The following is a 14,969-nucleotide window of genomic DNA, read 5'->3' as shown; positions in this document are numbered from 1 at the left end:
CTCTCTCTCACACTGCCTTTCAAATAAAATAAATAAATCCTTAAAGACAACGTTGATAGTATACACAGAGCAGCTCACATTCGTCACATGGCATATATCCATCAACGTGCCTGCTACTTTACCACAAGAAATTTTATTGTCAGATAGGACATAGTGTGCAGGTGCTGGCTCCCATGGCTCAACTGTGCTATCAAAGACCCGCACAGAGCACTCTCCTCCCTACACACAGCCTTTTGCCAGGCAGAGAATACTTCACCTTAGTAATAGCCCTCTTCCCGACCTGCTCCTGAGGGCACTCCAGGCTACCATGATTGGAGTTTGGGTGTGCCCAACTTGTCAGTCGTATTTTAGCAGATTTCTTAGGTCTGTCACTCCTGCTGATGGATGATCTCATCTGTCACCTTTGGAGTCTTTTCTAATTTGATTTCTCTGAGGGAAACCTTACCTTCAGCTTTGGGGGTGCAGTCATCCTTAATATGAAAGATCATGTCAACCATTTAAAAATAACTTTGATCTATTTAAAATTACTATGTGCTTTCAGCCATGATAAAACGAACTCATATTCCTTGGCTGAATTTAAAATTGTCTTCCTCCCATCTTCTTGGAATCCTTGCTGTTTAGAGAACTCCAGAGGGGCAAGTGCTTAAAGCATTGACTCGTCTACGTGAGAGAGAGTGCTTGGCACTTAAGTGTGCTGTAATAGCTATCACTCTACAGAACAGATGTTTGTATGTTTCGTGGGCGTCATAAATATTAAGAATGATGCTATATGGTTTGGAAAGCATTTCCCATTAATTGTTAATGCTTACGATGAGGATGAGAGAGGGAAATTCCTTGGGGGAAATCAAGATAGAATTTTATGCCTAACATTACTGTATTTCCATTTCAGGGCTGCAGCTGGAGAGAATTACTCTCTGATTTCTGGAATATCATATGAAAGTCCTAATTAATGTAATGCCCGAGTGTCCCTCGCTCCTTATAGCTCCATAGTAGGTGTGTGATGTGTAACCATGAACAGGAGGTATGATGGAGAAGACAGCAGTGGCTCAGGGGCACTTCCATCTTTCCCTGGCCCAGGGATCATGGACTTTCTAAGCCTTTCTGAATTTAGTTATTTAACCTATAAAACGGAGGCTAATATCACTTGCCTCAAAGGGTTGTTAACATATTTAATAAGAAATATTTAAGGGGCTGACACTATGGTGTAGTAGGTTAGGCCTCCGCCTGTGGCGCGAGCACCCGATATGGATGCTGCTCATTGCTAATGGCCTGAGAAAGCAGTAGAAGATGGCCCAAGTGCTTGGGCCCCTGCAACCATGTGGGAGACCTGGAAGGGGCTCTTGGCTCTGGATTGGCCCAGCTCTGGCTGTTGTGGCCATTTGGGGAGTGAACCAGTGGATGGAAGACCTCGCTCTCTGTCTGAAACTCTGCCTCTCAAATAAATAAATACATCTTTAAAAAAAAAAAGTATTTAAGAGGTTGGTGTTGTGGCACAGTGAGTTAAGCTGCAGCTTGCGAGGCCAGCATCTCATATGGGCACCGGTTCGGATTCTGGCTGCTCCACTTCCAATTCAGCTCCCTGATAATGCACCTGGAAAGCAGCAGAGGATGGCCTAAGTGCTTGGGCCCCTGCACACATGTGGGAGAGCTCCTGGCTCCTGGTTTCAGCCTGGCCCAGTGCTGGCTGTTGCAGCCATGTGGGGAATGAACCAGTGGATGGAAGACCTCTGTCTTTCCCTCTCTTTCTATAACTCTGATATTCAAATAAATAAATCTTTTTCACCTTTTTTTTTTTAAAGGCAGCTCTGCGCAGTGAGCTTTGAGTCTATTATTGATGTCCCATGTGTAGGCCAAGTGCCTCTAGTCTTTCCCAGCTGCCCGTGGCAAGTATTCATTCATTTACAGAAGGCCCATTGGGCACGGTGAAGACCTCGAGCAGCAAATAGAGAAATCAGTGACGGAGGCAAGGCGGGGCTAGGAGGGTCACAGGGAGGGCAGGGTCTGTTCAGGGACAGAAACACATTCAGGAGAGGCAACCTGGGCACAAGCACACATGTGATGTCACGAAAACCTGAGAAATGCTGGGGAACTTGGTTTCTGTGCTGAGCTCCTTTTATCTTCCTGCTACAAGATAACTTGGCTATGCTCACACTAAAGGAGACAGTGCTTTCAGATGGAAATTTTTTAAAGATTTATTTTATTTACAGAGTTACAGAGAGAGAGTGAGAGACAGAGAGAGATATTTTCCATCTGCTGGTACACTCTCCAAATGGCCACAATAGCCGGGGCTGAGCCAGGCTGAACCCAGGAGCCTGGAACTCCATCCAGGCCTCCCATGTGGGTGCAGGGGCCAAAGCATTTGGGCCATGTTTTGCGGCTTTCCCAGGTGCATTAGCAGGGAGCCGGACTGGAAGTGGAGCAGCCAGGACTTGAACTGGTGTCCATATGAGACGCCAGTGTCACAGCATGGCAGCTTAACCTGATATGCCACAATGCCAGCCCCAGATGGAAATTAAAATACCAAAACCAGAAAACTAAAACCTCCTCTTCCATGCTGACCTGTCTGTTGATTAGTTTTGCCATGAGCAGCTGCAGATGAAGTCAACTGAAATTCTGAAATCAAATCATGCACGGCGCCAAGCTGTTTTTTCTGGAATGAATTTTAAACCGTTGCACAAAGTCTAAATTGTAAATCCTTTGGTACATCTCCCAAATAGTCTGATTCAGTACACTGCAAAAGAAAAATAGAAATGAGGACAAGAATTACAGAAAAATGAGATCTCTTTTTGAAAGAACTCTGATTCCACCTCAGCCGTGGGAGCAATGGAACCTCTCTTTTTTTCAATACAGTAATAAAGATATTGGTTTCTCCCTCACCCCACCTAATGGGTGGTGGCAGAGTGTTATTGTTCTTATGTCTCAGTCTTTCCCTGGAAGAGGAATGGGAACAGCATCACAGAGGAGGTGATTTGTGACCACTTCCAGGTAGGAGCATCAGTTTACCAGGTAGGGAATGGGCAGGTGCAGGAGAGGCCGCTCCAAAGACTGAGAACATGGGGCCAGCACTGTGGTGCAGCAGGTTAAGCTGCTGCCTACAATGCTGGCATCCCCCAACGGGCACCAGTTGCAGTCCTGGCTGCTCCACTTCCAATCCAGGTCCCAGCTAATGGGCCTGAAAAAGCAGCAGATGATGGCCCAAGTATTTGGGCCCTTGCACACACATGAGAGACCTGGATGGAGTTCCAGGCTCCTGGCTTTGACCTGGCCCAGCCCTGGCTGATGCGGCCACGTGGGGAGTAAACCAGCAGCTAGGTCTCTTTCTCTCTCCCTCTCTGTGACTCTGTCTTTCAAATAAATCAACCTTGAGAGAGTCAGGGAAGGGGAAGGAGTGAGAGAGAGAGAGAGAGAGAGAGAGAGAGAGAGAGAGAGAGAGAGGAAACCCATGTTAAGGACCCAGTCATGGGGAAGCAGGGGAGAGCCTGGGGGACATTAGTGTTCTCAGCTCCCACTTGCTGTCAGGTCACTGCACCACCTCACACAGAGCCTCCCTCTACAGTGTCTAACAGGTGATAAATCCAACAGAGGTTTTCAGATCTCTGCTGTTTTTCTGTACTCTGTTTACTTCCTCTTCCTGATGCTTCTTCCCTTGCCTCCTGGGAACCACACACTCCTACCTTTCTGGTTGTCCTTTCTCAGTTTCCTTTTAAGCTCTTCTTCCTTAACCCTTCTATGTTATGGTTCTTAGCATCGGTCCTAAGTCTCCACTTTTCTCACCTGCACCCATGGCCATGGGCATCTTGCTCGCTTCTGTGACTTCCTTTATCCTCCATAAACAAACAGCTTGCAACTGTCCAATCTCCAGCACAAACCCCTAAGGTCCTCTCCTCTATTCATGTACCGTCTGGGTACCACTGAGATGGCCTACAAGCACCTCGGGCTCCAAAATGAAACACGTCGTGTCATTTCAAACTCTCTCCCTGGTGTTCAGCAGATCCTTAAATGCATTGCCACGACCTCAGCTGACCACAGGCAGGAACTTGCAGCTCTCCCTCCTTCAGAGAGTCGGTTCCGTCTGCCCCACCGTCATCCTGCCAATCTAATCAAACCCTCTGTTGGCATTCTCGTCCCTAAACATTTCTTTTTTTTACAACTATGGTGAAATGAGCACAACACAAAGCACACCATTTCAGTCATTGTTAGGTGTCCTGTTCTGTGGCAGTGGGTACGCCCACACTGCTGCACCGCCATCACCACCACCATCTCTGGAACATGCTCATCTTGCCCAGCCGGAAAACTCTCCATTTCCTCCTTCTCCCAACCCTCATCCCAGCCCCTGGCAACCACAATTCCACTTTCTGTCTCTGTGAATTTGACTCCTCTAGGTAGCTCTTTTTTAATTATTATTATTTAAATATTTATTTATTTATTTATTTATTTGAAAGGCTGAGTTACAGAGAGGCAAAAGCAGAGAGACAAGAGAGAGGTCTTCCATCTGCTGGTTCACTCCCCAGATGGCCGCAACGGCCAGAGCTGAGCTGATCCGAAGCCAGGAGCTTCCTCCGGGTCTCCCCAGGGGCCCAAGCACTTGGGCCATCTTCTGCTGCTTTCCCAGGCCATAGCACAGAGCTGGATTGGAAGTGGAGTAGCTTGGACCCGAACTTGTGCCCATATGGGATTCTAGCTCTGCAAGTGGCAGCTTTACCGGCTACGCCACAGCACCGGCCCCTCTAGGTAGCTCTTATAAGTGAATCACATAGTATTGCTTCTGTGACTGGCTTCTTTTACTCAGTGTAGTGCCCTCCAGGCTCACTCATATAGTACCATTAGTCAAAATACTCTTCCTTTTTAAACTAAATATTCCATATAGCAAAATCGGTTTCTCCATTCACCAGTTGATGGATACTTGGAGTGCTTCCACATTTTGGCTTTTGTGAATGATGCTTCAATGAAAACGAGTGCATAAGCATCTATTCAAGTCTCTGCTTTTACTTCTTACAGTTATGTACTCAGAGGTGCAACTGCTGGATCAGAGGTAAGTTCTATTTTAAATTTTTTGAGGAAGCACTGTAGCATCTTCCCCAGTGCTGCACCATTTGACACCTCTGTCAGTAATGCACAAGGGTTCTAATCTCCTCACATGCTCACCATCAGCATTTTTTAAAAATAAGAATAGTCCTTACGGCTGTGAAAGGGTATCACAGGAATACGTTTACAATTTTCATTTATTTATTTTATTTGAAAGACAGAGAGACAGAGACAAAAAGATCTTCCCTCTGCTGGTTTTCTCTTCAAATGCCGAAACAGCCAAGACTGGGCCAGGCCCAAGCCAGGATCCAGGAACTCAATCCAGATCTCCCACATGGGTGCAAAGAACCCAACTATTTCAGCCATTACTGCTGCCTCCAGGGGTGTACATCAGCAGGAAGTTAGAATTGGAAGCAGAGCTGGGACTTGAACCCAGGCATTCTGATATGGAATATGGGCATCCCAAGCAGTGTCTTAACTGTTACACCAAACATTTGCTTTCATTGTGGTTTTGATTTGCATTTCTTTAATGCTTAGTAGCATTGAGCATCTTTTCATGTGTTTATTGACCATTTGCATATTTTCCTTGGAGAAATGTTCATTTAGGTGTACATGTATTTCTTTGGGTTTTCATTGCTATTACTGAGTTGTAGGGATTATTTATAAATTCTTAGACATTTTTGTATTTATTTATTTGAAGGGGGAAGAGAGAGAAAAAAATCAAGCTTCTATCCACTAGTTCACTACCCAAATGCCTGCAGGAGCCTGGGCTAGGCCAGGCTGAAGCCAGAAGCCTAGACCTTATTTAGGGTGTCCTGTATGGTGGCAGGGACCCAAGTCCTTCAGCCATCATCTGCTGCCTCGCAGGGTGGGCAGGAAGCTGGACTGGAAACAGCCAGGACTTGAACCCAGACACTCTGTATGGGTTTTGGGCACTCCAAGTGGCATCTTATCCACTGCACCAAATACCCCCTGAATCAATTCCTTACATCAGTCTCCTGCAGATATTTTCTCCCATTTTCTAAGGTTATCTTCCATCCTGTTGGTAGTATCCTTTGCTATACAAAAGTTTTTAACTTTGATGAAGTTCAATTTATGCACTTTTTCTGTCAAGATTTTTGCATTTGAGAGGCAGAGAGAGAGAGAGAGAGAGAGAGTCTTATTTCTGCTGGTTCATTCCTAAAATGCCCACAACAGCCAGGGCTAGGCTAGGCCAAAGCCAGGAATCAAGTGCTTCATCCGGGTATCCCGTGTGGGTGGCAGGAACTCAAGCAGTTCGGCCATAATCCCAAGGTGCATTCACAGGAAGTTAATGTGCTGGAAGCATGGAGTGTCTGGGAATCAAAACCAGGAACTCTGATATGGGATTCTGACATCTCAAGTAGTGACTTAACCCACTGTGCCACAATGCCCTTGATTTTTTTGTTGTACTTTTGGTGTCATATCCAAGAAATCATGACTAAGTCCAACGTCATGAGGCTTTCCCCTTTGTTTCCTTTTAAGAGTCTGCACTCTTACATTTAGGTCTTTGATTCCTTGACTCCATCAACTTCTTTCCATAGCCACTGCCATTCCCCTACTTTAGAAAACCACCATGTCACATGGCTTCCTTTCCTCCCATCTTTCTCTCTAATCCACACATCAGATCACTGACAGGGTAACTTTAGTTAAATACCAGTCTGAATGTGTTATTGCTTTGCATCAAATATTTTAATGGCTTCCTTTTGCCCTGAGGGCAAAGCTTTACTGTGTGTTAATTATCAAGGCTCTTCATATCTGGCTTCTAAATTCCTGTTCAGTCACCATATTCAACTACCTACTGTTCTCAGCATAGGTCATGTTCATGTTCTTTAACTCCACTGAATTTTGTATGTGATCCCTCTAGCAATGTTCTTCCTAAATCTCACTTAGTTGGAACCTTCTCCCTTTACCTGAATAACTTCTCCACCACTTTCAAAACTCAGTGTGAATAATGACTGCCTTTAGGAAGCCATCCCTGACCCATACCACTGCTCCCTTTCACTGGAGGGCTTAATGTCTGCCTTTCCTGGGTATCACAGAACTGCAGGTAGGCACTTATCACATCAGATTCTTCTACAACCGTCTCCCCACCACCTACCAACAATCCACTCCCACATAGCAACTAGAATAAATGATGTCAAAAATCCAAGTTAGGTCAAGATGCTCCTCTGCTCAAAGTCTTCCAGTGGCTGCCCATTTTAAGCAAAGTCAAAGTCCAAGTCCTTACATAAGTACAAAGTCCTGTGCACTCTCCCCATCTTCTGTGATCTCATCTCCTGCCACTCTCCCTCCCTTGCCCACGCTGCTCAGGCCCTCCCTGGCCTCCCTGCAGTTCCTCAGGCAGTATTTTTCCTCCAGGGACTGCGTGGAGATTGTGGAGGAGTTCCAAGATGGTGGAGTAGGGAGGGAGCTTAGTGCTCTAGTCCAGGAGAAGATAGTTGAAAAAAAGTGGACGGAGTGCATTCTCAGGGAAGAGTTAGGGAGAAAACAGCAGAGAAAACTTCACGCAAATTAGAGGGACATGGTGGACCTACATGGAGGGCGTGGACACCCATGACTCAGGACTCCAGCAGTCAAGAACCTACACACCAGCATTGGAAAGTGAGGTGAGAGCTGGCACTGTTGCACAGTGGTTAAAGCCCTGGCCTGAAGCACCAGAATCCCATATGGTGCTGGTTCTAGTCCAGGCTGCTCCTCTTCCTATCCAGGCCTCTGGTATGGCCTGGGAAAGCAGTAGAAGATGGCCCAAGTCCTTGGGCCCGTACACCTGCATAGGAGACCTGGAAGAAGCTCCTGGCTCCTGGTTCAGATCAGCTCAGCTCCAGCAGTTGAAGCCACCTGGGGAGTAAACCAGTGGATGGAAAACTCTCTCTCTCTCTCTCTCTCTCTGTGCCTGTAACTCTTTCAAGTAAATCAAAGAAAGAAAGAGAGAGAGAGAGAGAGAGAGAGAGAGAGAGAGAGAGAGAGAGAGAGGAAGGAAGGAAGGAAGGAAGGAAAGAAGGAAGGAAGGAAGGAAGGAAGGAAGGAAGGAAGGAAGGAAGGAAGGAAGGGAGAGAGGTGAGAGCAGACCACAGCAGCCCGAACCACTGATGCTAAAGCTGCAGGAAGAGCCTAGAGGAAACCCAGCTTAGAGCCCTATGGGGGATAATGTACCTGCCAAACTAGAGGAGGAAAAAAAAAGGAGGGACACATTTCTCTCTCTCTGATCTCTTTACAATGGTGTCCTGTAACAAGCTAATATAGTGGGCACCATTTTGGACATATATTACAGGTGTGCCAGCTCTTATCCTCACCCAGTAATCAGCCAAGTGGAGGCTCCTGACTCTGGTGGGAAGAACTAACAGAGGGCTTGGAGCTCATGACTGTGGGAGGCTTCTGTGCCTGGACTGTGAAAAAAAAAAAACTGAGGCTGTGTGGGAAGACTCACAGTGTAGCAGGGACTTTGGGTAGTCACTGTTGGAGATTCCACATGCTCAGGGCTTCCTAGTTAGCTGGTGAGGGACATTGCTGGGGAATCTGAACTTACACTGAGAACTGCACAGATCCTTTGCAAGGTCCTTGGGGAAGAGTGGACAAATATTATACCCATGGAGCTAGCGCTCAGGCACTGGTCTCCATTGAGTAGAGGAGCTCAGCCGAACAGAATAAACTTCCCTTCTGATTAAAACAAGCAAAAAGAGGAGATTTACCATGCCAAACCTGGGTGTCTCACCTTAGATACACCCTTCACCTGGAGAACTGAACAGAGCTCCCTGGCCACACCCACTACAAACCTCTAGATATTCACTGAAAACAGACACTCCAATTATCTACATAGTTCTAGTACAAAGATAAAAGCTTCCAGAGGAAAAAAAAGAAGAAACCATCGAGTATCTCCACAAATGCTGAACAACAAATGCACCAATTCAAGAAACAAGAATAAGTAAAACAACATGACACCCCCAAAAGAACACAACACTTCAATACTAGATTGTGAAGATGAAGAGAGGGGAGAAATTCAAGAAATGGAATTCAAAAAATTGATCATAAGATTACATAGAAGTAATCAGAAGCAAGTGCACAAAATACTGAAATCCATACAGGACATGAAGAAAAAATTTCTCCATGAAATTGAGATCTTAAAAAGAAATCAAGATGAAGAATCCAATAGAACAAATAAAAAATGCAGTGGAAAGCCTTGACAACCAAATTGTTGAAGCAGAAGAAAGAATATTGGACTTAGAAGACAAAGCACAGCCCGTGCAGCTCACTAGGCTAATTCTCCACCTGCGGCACCGGCACACCGGGTTCTAGTCCCAGTTGGGGCGCCGGATTCTGTCCCGGTTGCCCCTCTTCCAGGCCAGCTCTCTGCTGTGGCCTGGGAGTGCAGTGGAGGATGGCCCAAGTCCTTGGGCCCTGCACCCTCATGGGAGACCAAGAGAAGCACCTGGCTCCTGCCTTCGGATCAGCATGGTGCGCCAGCCGCAGCGGCCATTGGAGGGTGAACCAACGGCAAAAAGGAAGACCTTTCTCTCTGTCTCTCTTTCTCTCACTGTCCACTCTGCCTGTCCAAAAAAAAAAAAGAAGAAGAAGAAGAAGAAGAAGAAGAAGAAGAAGAAGAAGAAGAAGAAGAAGAAGACAAAGCACAGGAAATTATACAGTCAACCCAAAAACAAGAAGAGGAAATTAGAAAGCTAAAAAACACTGTTGAGAATCTATAGGATACTATCAAATGACCCAATATATGGGTTCTAGGAGTTTCTGAAGGCATGGAAAGAGAGAAAGGATTAGAAGGTCTTTTTAGTGAAATATTAACAGAAAAATTCCCTAATTTGGAAAAAGAAAAGAACACCCAAGTACAGGAAGCACATAAAACTCCTAATAGATATGACCAGAAAAGATCTTCACCAAGACATATTGTAGTCAAACTTTCCACAGTAAAACATAAAGAATAGATTCTAAAATACGCATGAGAGAAATGCCAGATTAATTTCAGAGGATCTCCAATTAGGATCACAGCAGAATTATCAGAAACCCTATATGCTAGGAGAGAATGGTGAGATATATTTTAAGTCTTAAGAGAAAAAAATTGTCAACACAGAATATTATACTCTGCAAAGCTCTCATTTATGAATGAAGGTGAAAATGAAGACCTTCCATAACAAACAGAAATTCAAAGAATTTGTCACCATCTGTCCAGCCCTATAGAGACTGCATGGTTCCTTCCCTCACCCTCACACTTTAGGTCACTGCTCAAATATCACCTCCTTTAAGAAATCTTCACTAGAGGTCGGTGCTGTGGTATAATAGGTTAGGCCTATGCCTGGGGTGCTGACATCCCACATGGCTACTGGTTTGTGTCCCGGCTACTCCTCTTCCAACCCAGCTCTCTGCTAATGGCCTGGAAAAGCAGCAGAAGATGGTCTAAGTGCTTGGGCCCTCACACCTATGTGGGAGACCCCTAAAAAGCTCTTGGCTCCTGGTTTCATATCGTGAACCAGCAGATGGAAGACACCCCTCCCCCCGCCCTGCAACTCTGCCTCTCATATAAATAAATAAATAAATAAATCCATTCTTCACTAATCATCCTACTGAAAAGTCAACCCACCCCAACTCCTAACTTTTCCACCCTTCTTCCCTTTTTTTTCTCCATAGAACCTATCATTTGCTAAGAGACTGTGTACTCTATACTTTTTTATTTATTTACAGAATACTTATCATCACCACCACCCCTGACTAGAGTATATAATATATTTTCCACTAAAAAGTAAAGATTTCTATGGCCGGCTTTGTGACACATTGAGTCAAGCCAACACCTGTGATGACAACATCCATATGGGCACCAGTTCAAGTCCCAGCTGTTTTTTTTTTTTTTTAAGATTTATTTATTTACTTGAAAGTCAGAGTTACACAGAGAGAGAAGGAGAGGCAGAGAGAGAGAGAGAGAGAGAGAGAGAGAGAGAGAGAGAGAGAGAGGTCTTTCATCTGCTGATTCACTCCCCAATTGGCTGCAATGTCCAGAGCTGTGCCCATCTGAAGCCAGGTGTCACGAGCTTCTTCCAGATCTCCCACATGGGTGCAGGGGCCCAAGGACTTAGGCCATCTTCTACTGCTTTTTCAGGCCATAGCAGAGAGCTGGATTGGAAGTGGAGCAGCTGGAACTTGAACGGGGATGTCTACACTGCAGGCAGTGGCTTTACCTGCTATCCGCTATGCCACAGCACCAGTCCCCTAGCTATTTCATTTCCAATCCAGTTCCCTGATAATTTGCCTGGGAAAGTAGCAGGAGTTGGCCCAAGTCTTTGGGCTCCTACCACCTATGTGGGAGATCTGGATAGAATTCCAGGCTCCTGGCCTCAGCCATCTGGGGAGTGAACCAACAGATGGACGATCTCTATTTATCTCCCCTCCTCTGTGTGTGTATGTGTATGTGTGTCTCTCTCTCCCTCTCTCTGTAACTATGATTTTCAAATAAATAAATACATCTTAAAAGCATAGATTTCCATTTGTTTTGTTATTGCTGTACCCCCAGTATCTATGAACAAAATATAATTTCATTCACAAATTATATATAATCATTTGTGAATGAAATTATAATTGCCTGTTTGTTTATCTCTTTCAGGCATTCTAAGCTCCTTGAAGGCAAGATTTATGCCTATAGTTACGCCCATTGTTATATATCCATTGGGAGACCAGTGTTTAATACTTCTTTTTTTAAGGTTCATTTATTTATTTGGGAGCCAGAATTAGAGAGAGACAGAGAGATCTTCCATCCACTGGTTTACTTCTTAAATGGCTGCAACAACCAGGGTTAGTACAGGCTGAAACCAAGAGCCTGGAACTCCATCCGGGTCTCCCACAATCGGGGCAGGAGGGTGCATGTACTTGGTTCATATTCGGCTGTTTTCCCAGGCATATTAGCAAGGAGCTGGATCAGCAGTGGAGCTGCCAGGACTCATACTGGTGCTCATATGGGATGTGGGTGTCCCAACTAGTGGCTTAGCCTGATGTGCCATAATGCTGGCCCCAGTGTGTAATACGTGTAAGTATCTTGGTAGTTAATTATTTGCAAGCTAATGAACAATTTCAAATATAATCCAAGAATCAATAGATACAAAAGACAACTTTCATATGTTGCCTTGAGAATAGGAAGGAAAACAACTGGGCTTTCTGAGTGGCAGAAGTGTGTAGCAAGAAGAGGAGGGAGACAGTCTACAGACATAACTCTCGTGGCTTCTCACCTCTTGAGAATGGTTCACATTCATATGGAGGAGTTGGCATGACCCTAAGTAGGCTTTGTCTTCAGAGCACCACCCACCAAGGTCCCATTGTAGACCTGGGCTGTCTGAGAGCAGTTCCCTCTGTGCTCAGCACAGTTCCCACTGTGCTGGTGAGGCATGTCCATCAGGTTTCTTAGCATTTCTTAGAAACTTTCCCAAATCGGCAGCCCCACTGAGATATCTCCCAAGGTATTTCTTGACACATGATTTTGACTTAAGGTTATGAGTTAGGGGTAGAAGTTTATTAGGCGATGGCACTTGGAATCTGGATCCAGGGGACCTAGGGAAGAGGGAAAGTGATGACAGGGGTTGGCACAGGAATTCGGTGAGGCCCTCTTTTAGGCACTGAGGAGTAGCATCCAGGGTTGTCTTCTCTTGAACTTCAAAGAAAGAGCTTCCCTCTAAGTTCTCAAGTGGGAAAAGAGCCCAAAGAGGCTGAACAGGACTGACTGTCTGAGTGGGGTCCTCGGCCACCAAGCCCCGTCTCCGCCAGTCTCGGTCAAAGGGCAGTGATGAACCTGGGATGCGACTGCAGCGATGCTCTGCTTCCTTGCAAACGCAGGGTCTGTGCGGTGGCCTCATGCTCTGCCCTGTGCCGTGAGGCCCCTCTCACACTCTGCTGAAGTGGCAATGGAGCCCTTCCCCACTGTAGGTCCTGGAATGCTCAAAGTAGAGCAATTTCATCTCTCTCTCTCTCTCTCTCTCTCTCTCCACTAAGCCTTTTCAACTGCCACCTCCAGCATGTTTGTCTGTCATCTCTGCATACAGAGGTCACAAAAACAGGTATCACTGAGGCCTACAAGGGAAAGAGGGACGATGGAAGCCGGCCTTTGGAGTCCCAGACGAGCACCTCTCACAGGGACTCGTGCGCTCCCTCACTGTACAGACAGGTGCCATGGAGAGAAGTGTCTCGGGCAAAGCCACACAGCCTTTCAGTGAAGGAACTAAGACTAGCACCCAGTACTCCTCAGCTGAAGGCTTTTCTCAAACACCCCTCCTGATGTCCACCCAGAAAATCAGCAGACACGTGATGGTGTACGAAGGAAGACTTATGAAAAAGGAGGGCGTGAGCAGAGGGGCGCAGCAGCTGAAACAGAAAGAACTATATTTGAGTCTTGATCATAAATACTGAGTGTGTGGTTGCTCCTCAACCCTAATCTCAATCTCTTCATCCGTGAAATGGGCTAGTTTTATTCTAAGGCTGCCAAGAAGAGGAAGAAAGCACCCCCCTAACTCACAATGCCATACAGACACAAAGCGCTGCTCCGGAGGGCTCTGACGTGGGGGAGGGCAAGACGGCGCAGGTGACACAGTCGGATTTTTTTTGACAGGCAGAGTTAGACAGTGAGAGAGAGCGAGACAGGTCTTCCTTCCTTTGGTTCACCCCCCAAATGGCCACCACGGCCAGCGCGCTGCGCCGATCTGAAGCCAGGAGCCAGGTGCTTCCTCCTGGTCTCCCATGAGGTTGCAGGGCCCAAGGACTTGGGCCATCCTCCACTGCCTTCCCGGGCCACAGCAGAGAGCTGGCCTGGAAGAGGAGCAACCAGGACAGAATCCGGTGCCCCAACTGGGACTAGAACCCGGGGTGCCAGGTTTTAGGACCCTGAAATTGGGTGCAAAATGCTCTGTTGGTGCGCATTTTTCTGGGAAGAGATACATAGTTGCATTACCTTTTTATTTCCCAGAAGAGATGAACGAGAGCTGCTGATGTTAGTACTGGACACCACTACCATTGATCTGAGAACTGTTCCAGGGGTCCAGAGAGAAAGATGAACACAACTGAATCTTTGTGAGGCAAGAACCGCCGCTGATGAGTGCACGGGGTCTCCAGGTAAAATATAGGTTGCCACTCAAACCTCAATTTCAGATCAATAGCAACATAATTTGTTAGTGTAAGTCTGTCCCAGGTAACATTTTCCTGAAGCTCTGATTTCACCAGGTGCCCTGTATTTTTACTTGCTGAATCTGACAACCCTAGAAATTCGCTCACGTCAGCAGAGGAAAGGCGACTTGCAAGCTGCCTTCCCCACCCTGTTTTCTCAGGGACAGGAGGGGATGCGTTGGGGCTGGCTGACACGTGTGAGCGCCGGGTGCTTTCTTGCCACAGCAGAGGCAGATGTGAGATCTGGATGGCTTGGAAGCTTCACGGGACTGTGTTCCCTCCTCAAAGAAAGCGAAATTTCAAGAAAAAAATTAAACTATTTGCTTAAATGGGAAAAGAAAGCACAATAAACTACTGTAGCCTTGAGTCTTGGAAGAGATCAAAAAATAGTAGAAATCAATATTTCTTGTAAGTGATTTCTAACACAGAGTATTAAATTAAAATTGCACTATTACTTTGGATTTATGCAACTGATGAAGCATTAATTCCTTGTTCTTGAGAGTACTTAATAAATGTTTATTAAAGAATGTTTAGTTTCTCCTGGGGACTTGTGCCAGGAATGAAAGCAGAGAGATGTCCCGATCATTTGCATGTCATATTACCTGGGGCAAAGGTATCTGGGAAAATATAAGAGATCTGTATGGATTTTTAAATACAATACTAAGTTGTACCTTTTCCCAATTTAACTTTTGCTTTTCTTTTCGTGCGTTTTGGATTTCAACCGCCTGATAGAATTTTAAATTTTGAAACACTGGCTCTTGTATTTTATCAGCCGTTTTCCC

Source organism: Lepus europaeus, chromosome 18 (assembly GCF_033115175.1).
Source record: "Lepus europaeus isolate LE1 chromosome 18, mLepTim1.pri, whole genome shotgun sequence".
Taxonomy (NCBI): Eukaryota; Metazoa; Chordata; class Mammalia; order Lagomorpha; family Leporidae; genus Lepus; species Lepus europaeus.
Note: the sequence above shows the minus strand (reverse complement) of the source record.